This window comes from Crocuta crocuta, unplaced genomic scaffold (assembly GCF_008692635.1).
Source record: "Crocuta crocuta isolate KB4526 unplaced genomic scaffold, BGI_CrCroc_1.0 scaffold943, whole genome shotgun sequence".
In the NCBI taxonomy this organism is placed as follows: domain Eukaryota; kingdom Metazoa; phylum Chordata; class Mammalia; order Carnivora; family Hyaenidae; genus Crocuta; species Crocuta crocuta.
The window spans coordinates 22,950-30,521 of record NW_027528208.1 but is presented as its reverse complement, the minus strand read 5'-3'; the positions used below and the strand labels follow the sequence as shown (position 1 = coordinate 30,521).

The following is a 7,572-nucleotide window of genomic DNA, read 5'->3' as shown; positions in this document are numbered from 1 at the left end:
TTGAGGGGCTCACACCCATGTCCTATAATCACCGGAGGCCTACCTCCTCTCCTTTAAGGAAGACCAAAGGTATGTTGACGGCATGTCAAAGAAACCTCCCTCCCACCAGCTAGAACCTTCTATGTGCCATCCCCAGTCTTCCTAGTTCTCACCTATGCAACTTTAGATTTTTCTGCCATCCAAGTCTCTTCTTTCTCAAACATGAAGATCAGGTTCGGTTTGGTAACTTGATCAANACATTTTTCCCACTTTACAGGCAAGAAGGTCCCATATATCTTTTCATCACCTACGGATGATTTTGGTTTGCCAACTGGCCTCTGTAGACAGAGGGCAAGGAGAGACCAAAGAAAGAGGCAGACTATTTCAGATTGGTAGGTGGTAAGTTTAATAAGCAAGGGAACTTACTTATGAGGCTTGTCTTGGGTTGGCTGCAAGATGGGTAGATCTCCACACCTGCCAGCCAGGATCTTAAGTTTATACAGAGGCCTTAACTAGGTTCAGTCACATATACCAACCATATACCAACACATTACTCTGAATTCTGCATCCTTGAAACTCCCACTGTGAGAATGGTGGACAGAGTGTACATTCCAAGGACAGGAGAGGAGGGTAAGGAGCCTCTCGTTGCCTGGGTCCAGTTCATGGATCCACTGGAAGTCTTGTCCCCTTAATGACCTCCTCCAACATTCCAGCCCTTGTGATTGGCTCTTATAGTCTTACACATGCCCCTCTTCTGCAAGGACCCTGATCAGTCAGCAAAAGGCATCACTAGCATGAAAGAAACTCCTTTGGAGGCTATCTGGTTGCATCGGAGGCGGACACCCACAGCAACAGTATAGGCACATGCAAGAGGAAACCCAGATTAAGATAATTCTCCAAATAAGTAAGTTTTTTCCACCAAGAACCCCATGACCCAAACCACTGAGTTATTAGTTCCTATAGGCTTGGGGCTGGGTCACTCAAGACATTCACTTGTACACTCATGTGATTTAATAAGGATGATACATTAGCAGACTCATCAGGTATAGACACAACATTGGATAACAGCACAGGTGCCTCCTTGCAAGGCAGTAATAATGTCCAAGGCCATCCTATTCTGGAGGACAGTTTTTTTTTTTCATTAAAGACATTTCAGTGTTAAATAAAAGGAAGACTTTGCTGTCCATCATTTTGTTGGGTGAGTTTAGTAAGGTTTCTATGTATGCTATAACACCCTCCAGGCCAATGGAGGGGACAAAGTTGGTGGCCAGATGATCATACCAGTGGAAAACAGAATGTGCCTACCTGGCCTTGAGGAAAGGCAGATTGGAAGTTTTAGGAACTTGACCATCCTGGTGAAATGTCCCATTGCAAATTCCAGTAGATAATGCCTTTCCCAGGTGTGTTCTCAGCAGCATAGCTTGTTGATCGATGGCGAAAGTTAGGGCAATGGCTGTCTCCTGTGACTTCCATACCTTATTTGTGTTGGATGTCTCATAAACTGTCCGTTGTCTGGCATAGGGGGCAACAGACCCTACTAGTTCATCAGTAAAATGTTTTAAAGGCTGCAACAATACTTTAGTCTACCTGGCCAATGTGGTTTTACCTGTTAGTAATTTATTTCACTTAAAAATGCTTTAATTTAATTTAATTTAATTTAATTTAAAGAAGGCTTCATGCCCAATGTAGGGCTTGAACTCATGACCCCAGGATCAAGAGTTGTATGCTCCACCAACTGAGACAGCCAGGTGCACCCCTACCTGTTAGTAATTTAATCTGCTGCTTTAATATTCCAGCCCTGCTGCTTGTGGGTTACAGGGGAGATGGAACCTCTGTTGAATGCCATGTTCTTTTGCCCAATCTTGCACATCATGACCTTTGAACTCTGACCCCCATAACTGTCTAGTCAATGAGGTTATCTGTATTTGGTATGTAGCTTCTCTAATCCCCTGATAGTGGCAGCCTGGTTCGCACAGTGATGGGGAAAATCTTAGGTTAGGCCAGATGCAATGTCCATACAAACCAAGGCATATTTAGAACCTTCACTCAGAGGGAGGGAGGACAAAATAACCAATTTGCTAATCTCTCACCAGTTGAAAACTCCCATGGATGTTCTCAGATTTTATCAGCAGCTGCCTTGGGCACAGGTGAGAACACAAGGACATGCTGCTACTGCATTGACCAAGTCGCTGCACTTCAAAGGCAATATGCCACCCCACATGGGTGCTACAGTGGCCGCTCTTGCTATACGCCTAATCTGTTGTATTTACTGAAGAGTCTGTTGTTAGGGCTTGTACCCAAATTGGGGCATCAGCTGCCTGATGGCCAGGGGTGTCAGTGCCTTATGACCTAGGATGTAGAAGGCACTGTGCCAGGTGGAGAATAAAAGTCCTCCCCAAACCCAAAATTCCTACAAAGGCTTGCATTTCTTTCATGTTCTTAGGGGTTGGATAGACTTGTATTTTATCAATCACAAGACATTGTCACAAGTTCATTGTCTGAGAGAATGAACATCTTACCCAGCTTCCAAAAGCTACCGTTGTGCCTGGGCCTTGAATTATCTGTGGGATCAATAGCTCATCCTCTTCCTCACAGATGTTCCAGCAAAGTCAGTAGAGTGTCCTACAGCAGAGGAAAATCTTCACATGTTAATATTATATCAATAATGTAATGGGCTCATTTTACCAATGTGGGGAGCGAGAACAGGGACAGGTCTCCGGCTACAATCCCATGTCATACTGTGGGGCTGTGCAAGTAGCCTTCGGGAAGCCTTGAAAGGCCCATTGTTGTCCCTCCCAAATGAAACCTGTACCTTAGTTATCAGAAACCTGTACCTGTCAGTCTTTTCCATGAATCTCCTTGAAGGCGATGCACTTTCATAGGAACACTTTTGCAAAAGCAGTATAGTAAAAGAATGACCGTCTATAAATGACAACAAGACTTAAATATGGTCATGATTAAAGACCTGATGAGAGTTCATTAAAATACAATTGACAAAGAAAGTTTTTCCTTTTTTTCTTTCTTATTATTATTATTATTTNCAAGAAAAGTGTGGGGATGGCCCAGGAGAAAAGGCAGGGGGTGACAGGCTACCTGAGGCCCTGCTGGGAGAGAAGGAGTCTGGGAAAAGTGGTAAGAAAGTTCTGGGGGAGGGGCGCCTGGGTGGCTTAGTCAGTTAAGCGACCGACTTTCGCTTAGGTCATGATCTCGTGGTTCGTGGGTTCGAGCCCCACGTCAGGCTCTGTGCTGACTGCCAGCTCAGAGCCTGGAGCCTGTTTCAGTCTGTGACTCCCTCTCTCTGACCCTCCCCTGCTCACGCTGTCTCTCTCTCTCTCCTAGAAATAAATAAAACATTAAAAAAAATTTTAAAAAAAGTTCTGGGGGAAAGTTGGCTATTTCTGTGATATCCTTTAAAAATAACTAGAATTATGATTGATAACATTATACCAGGGCATATGAGAATTTTAGAACTTTCATACAATTTCAGGAACACTTATATAAATATAACATATACAAATATAACCTAATGAAAGTTCAGCATCACTTCTTTCTTATTTGACAATGCTTCCCTTGTAATTTAACATATCAAATAAGCCTAATTAGTTTAATATCTTCCTTTTATAAGGAGAGAGAACACATCTTTTGAGATGTTCCAGGGATCGTCTAGAAAATCCCAAAGTCAGTTTGAAGTAAAAATAACTTCAGAATTTGATTTTTTGACACTTGTCAAAAATATCAAAAGAATTTCAAACACTTGATTAAATAGAACCATAGATCACTGTGAAACAATACTTAGTTGTCCATTTAATCAGTGACAAAGCAAATACAGAAAGTTATGTAGTTACAAAAAACTTAACTGTTTCAATAGGGAATACTGTTTTCTCAAGTAATCAAAGACATAAAGACAACATTGAGCACAGGAAATTATTTTGATAAAACACAGAATCTTTGTTCTCTTAAAAGGGAAAGAAAAACCTTTCACAACTTCGTTAAGACCAGATCAATAGTACAAGAAAACCTTGTACTTCTAGCTGATGAAAGAAAATTAAGTTTTAGTTTTACATAAGCACACTAATGACGTTAAGACTTATTTTTTTCTTTAAGCCAATTAGAGCTATTTTACAAATTAATTTTGGCAATACCCTTCACAGGTAGGAAAACATCACATAAACATAACATATATCCACAGACATACTTAAACATAGAGGCACAGAGACCTCATGGCTTTCATTCCAAAACTCGAGTCATAAATCAGGTACAACAACACAAAACTTACTGGTTACTAGATGATAGTTGAATCCAAATTGTGTCTCTGGTAGATGGAACAAGTTAAGGTTACCCACTTACGTGGCTAAAACTTTTCATTTAACATTTGTGGGGACTTTTAAGATTTGTATTTGCCCTTAACAAGTAACCTTATGGAAACTGTGGGCTGGATTTTGGCCAAGGTAGCTTCTGTAGTAGTATATTAAAAACACTCTCTCCTTTTTTTCTCTTCAGTCTCAGGCAATCCTGGGCAGTGTTTTAGTTATCTCCTGGCTGTTTACTTTTCAAAGATATGATGAGATTTACAACCTCAAGCGACAGAGAAAGAATGCAATTTTTTTCCTAGGAGTTTTGGGGCATATTTCTCTATTATCAGAAGTCTGGGGGAGGGAGGTGCCTGGGTGGCTCAGTCGGTTAAGCATCCGACTTCAGCTCAGGTCATGATCTCGCAGAATGTGAGTTCCAGCCCCATGTCAGGTTCTGTGCTGACAGCTCAGAGCCTGGAGCCTGCTTCGGATTCTGTGTCTCCCTCTCTCTCTGCCCCTCCCCCACTTGTACTCTGTCTCTCTCTGTCTCTCAAAAATAAATAAAACATTTTAAAAAGTCTAGGATAAATACTATTTAAGATTTTGCTTTGTATCAGGGTCATATAGCATGAGGCACTTTGTCTCTTCCACTGTCAATCACCACAACTCCCTCCTCTTCACTATCCTCACTTTCCTCAGGATTCTTCCTCTCAGCATCCTAATCAGATTTTTATTTTTCCACAAGTGTTCAGACCTTAATCTGTAGCAGCTTGCACCCTCCTAGCTTTGCAAAATGTCATGCTAAGGTCTCCAACTTAGTATCCTGTTCCCCCACCTTGTCCACCAGCCTGAACACTAGCAAAGTAGTGGACAGCATGCAACTAGCAAAGCATGTCCTTCTCTAATGTCAGCCCTTCTCCCAACTTTCTAATTTGAGTTTCAGCCTCTAGTTGGGCAGATGAACTGTTTACAGAGGTGGACAGCCCACTGTGGCAGCCATTTATTTCCCTTCTCTGCTGCAGTACACTCTGCGTATTTCCTCAAACAAGCACATCAAACCAGCCAGTGTTATGGGGCATCCCCCTACTCACATGGAAGTCCACAAGCATCTGATATCTGGGCTACCCCTACCCACAGAGAGGTTGATGGCCACCTCGGGATTTCCCCTGTGGATGCCTTTTTCCCAAGGTCCATTTTGTTGGAGAAAGTCATCAAGAAGAGGTGTCTGACAGTTAACCTGTGAGCTGGACCCCAGGCAACTGAAGGATCCTTACTCCCCACCCTGTCCTTGAAGGTTCCACTTGCCTTTCCTGCTCCCAGAGGCTTCTCCGAGGACAGAGCCTTGAGATAATGATGTGGTGTTGAGAACATCTGCACAATATACTTGACTTAACACAGTTAAAGCTTCTCTCTATATAAACATTTAAGATTTGCTGGGTAGGTGCAGGAATCGACTAATCTTGCTCCTGCCTAAGACAAATCTTGTATGTAAGTTTCCTTTGCTTATTAAACCTGCCACATACTAACCTGGAGTGGCCTGCCTCTTTCTTGGTTCTCTTCCTGCCCTCTGAGTACCAGGGGGCAGTTTTAGATTACACTCTGGGAGCTCCCAAGAGGAGCTAACACCCACTTGACTAACACCCACTACATTTAGACCAGGGACCAAACACTGCCCATAGGAGCAAGGGGGAGCCTCTGCAGATGCCTGGTTTTAAGGACAGAGCAGCTAGAATACAAGAGCAGAGTGCATGCAGCACACACCAGAGATATTCCCTGAAGCACCAGGCCTGAGGCACTACATGACCTCTTCTTTATAAAGCCACTATTCTCAGAAGCAGGAAACATAACTGGCTTTTCTAACACAAAGAAGGCAGAGACTTAGATAAAATGCCAAGATGTAGGAATTTATCCCAAATGAAAGACAAGGAAAGGACATGGCCAGAGATCTAAGCAAAACAGATATAACTAACATGCCTGATGGAGAATTTTTTTTAATGTTTATTTAGTTTTGAGAGAGAGAGAGAGACCAAGTGCAAGAGGGGGAGGGGCAGAGAGAGAGGGAGACACAGAATCCAAAGCAGGCTCCAGGCTCTGAGCTGTCAGCACAGAGCCCAACGCGGGGCTCAAACTCATGGACTGGAAGACCATGACCTGAGCCAAAGTCAGAAGCTTAACCAACTGAGCCACCCAGTCTGATGGAGAATTTAAAGCAACAATCATAAGGATATTCATAGAATAGAAGACATCAGTGGGACCCTTACCACGGAGATAAAAGACTTTAAAAAGAATCAGTCAGAGATGAAGGATTCAATAAATGAGATTGGAAATAGGCTTGATACAATAAACAGTGAGCTGGAAGAAGCAAAGGAATTAGAAGACAAACCAATGGAAAATAATGAAGCTAAAAAAAAGAGAAACAAGAATTATGCAAACAAGAATTAGACTTAAGGAACTCTGTGACTCCATCAAATGTAATAACATTCATATTATAGGAGTCTCAGAAGAAGAGAGACAAGGGGCACCTGGGTGGCTCACTCAGTTGAGCGTCCGACTTCGGCTCAGGTCATGATCTCACGGTTCGTGAGTTCAAGCCCCACATCAGGCATGTTGCTGTCAGCACGGAGCCTGCTTGGGATCTTCTGTCTCCCTCTCTCTGTCCCTACCCCACTTGCACTCTCTCAAAAATAAATAAACATTAAAAAAAGAAGAAGAAGAGAGGGAAAAGGGAGCAGAAAATTTATTTGAGGAAATAATAGCTGAAAATATCCTATTCTGGGGAAGGAAAAAGACATCCATATCTAAGAGGCACAGAGATCTCCCATCTAAATCAACAAAAGCAGGCCAACACCAAGATATATTATAATTAAATTTGCAAAATTTAATAAAGAAAAACTCTTAAAAGTAGCAGGACAAAAGAAGTCCTACCTAGGGGTACCTCACTGGCTTGGTCAGCAGAATATGCAACTCTTGATCTTGGGGTTGTGGCTTCAATCTCCAGATTGGGTGTAGAGATTACTTAACAATAAGATTTTACACAGATGATGAATTTATTGATGGGCAGATAGAGACTCTATGCTGATTGTCATGTAAGTTCAGTGGGAAGCACGTTGTTTTTATTGTTCAGAGGAGAACTCTGCCTAAGCCAACTTGAAAAAGCCGTACAAAAAATAAGCAAAAGTGTCCCAGGAGCCACACTTTGATAGCTGTGCATGACGTGATCCTGGAGGGCTTAGTTTTCCCAAGTGAGATTGTGGGCAAGAGAATTCGTGTGAAACTGGATGGCAACAGCTCATAAGGGTTC

At 42.4% G+C, this 7,572-nt stretch overlaps 1 non-coding gene across 1 annotated transcript; it reads left to right on the top strand.

The window, feature by feature from the left end:
* The first annotated feature begins 7,304 nt into the window (after positions 1-7,304).
* Positions 7,305-7,369, top strand: LOC144222493 (small nucleolar RNA SNORD43). The gene has a single exon (XR_013332411.1). It is a non-coding gene; the product is annotated as a small nucleolar RNA SNORD43 (small nucleolar RNA).
* The last annotated feature ends 203 nt before the right edge of the window (positions 7,370-7,572 follow it).